At 31.2% G+C, this 1,340-nt stretch overlaps 1 protein-coding gene across 1 annotated transcript in view; it reads right to left on the bottom strand.

Moving 5' to 3' along the window:
• The window catches only part of LOC119587868 (protein DEK-like), a gene marked incomplete in the record, with an annotated part of 22,817 nt that overhangs the window by 871 nt on the left and 20,606 nt on the right, over window positions 1-1,340 (bottom strand). Inside the window, 1 exon segment of the mRNA XM_037936571.1 lies at window positions 1-1,340.

Genomic DNA, 1,340 nt, shown 5'->3' with positions numbered 1-1,340 from the left:
TCAATGGAAGTATACAACCTCAAGAGATATATAATTGGCATTTCTAAAAGGACTTCTAAAAGATCCCTCAAAATCTTCTGATCTTTTTTTCTCTCTCTTCAATAACTTGGATGTTAGAGCAAAAAGCATGTCAATAATTATCACACACACATTAAAAAAGAGAACAATTCTGCATTACCATACAAAAAAATATAATTTATACGGACTTCCGGGCACATTTAAAAAAGATGTACAAAATCATTTTTTTCCTTTCCTGCTCTCAATTAATCACATTGAACTGAATCATTGTCCTGGTGAATTTTTTGTTCCATATATATTCTTTTTAAGTTGATTCCTCCTCTTTAACAGTGGCGGACGTTGCATAAATAAAATAATACTTTTTTGTAAGTGTCTCTCCTACAGTCTACAAAGGATATGGTGATCTGGGTAAGTCTTCTTTTTCAACTTGTAGTGAGGAGGTATAAGTGGGGGAGAAAAATGGCACATTTAACAAAAACGGAAGTTTTTTGCTTTTGTTGACTTTCCTATTCTGCAATTTGGAAAAAAATATGCTTAAAACTGTGATAAAAACAGAAAAAAAGTAAAACAAAGAGGTGGTCAAAAATCTCTCAAGTGCAGAATTTATGACAAGAAATATTTCTAAATTGTATTTTGGTTCCATTTACAATGATCACATACCAATAGTTGTCTAAATGGAACACTAGGTATGTCTGTCTTGTTATTTCTTTTCTCTGCCTATTTCCATTTCTCCTCAAATAACCAAAAACAGTTTCTACTTGTATCAAGTCTTTTTGAATAAGTTAAAAATGCAAAAATACAGGTAACCATTTCCGTATCATAGCATGAGGAGGTACAGTACTCACACTCTCTAACCAAACAAGTAACACACAGCCTATAACATTAAGCCTTCTTGAAATTCGTCGCTCCTACAAATACACTACAAACGACTGTCAAGATGGGCTCAAGACATGAAATGGATTACTACAGAACCCAATTTTGCAGGGATTCTGTGTCATTCTTAATGCTTTGTGGACATTTTCAAGATTTTTGTTACATTTAGCTGCAACCTGCATAATAGAAGAGGCAACCTTCAAACATATCAAAACATATACATAGTGTACTTTTGTATAGTTTATAAAGAAAAGTGCTTATAAAATTTACTTAGTAACCTTAACTATGGTTCATTTTCTTTCTTTTTTTTTTTTGCATAAAATATGCCTCAAAACTTCATCCACATTGATTACTATTATCATTAATTAACTATATCTTTTAAAAGATTTGCAAAGTAGCAATTTTGCTAGATTTGGAAAATAGCTATCTCTGACATTATTATATATCAT

This window comes from Penaeus monodon, chromosome 23, assembly GCF_015228065.2.
Source record: "Penaeus monodon isolate SGIC_2016 chromosome 23, NSTDA_Pmon_1, whole genome shotgun sequence".
NCBI classification, from domain to species: Eukaryota; Metazoa; Arthropoda; class Malacostraca; order Decapoda; family Penaeidae; genus Penaeus; species Penaeus monodon.
Note: the sequence above shows the minus strand (reverse complement) of the source record. Positions and strands in the feature narration are given on the sequence as shown.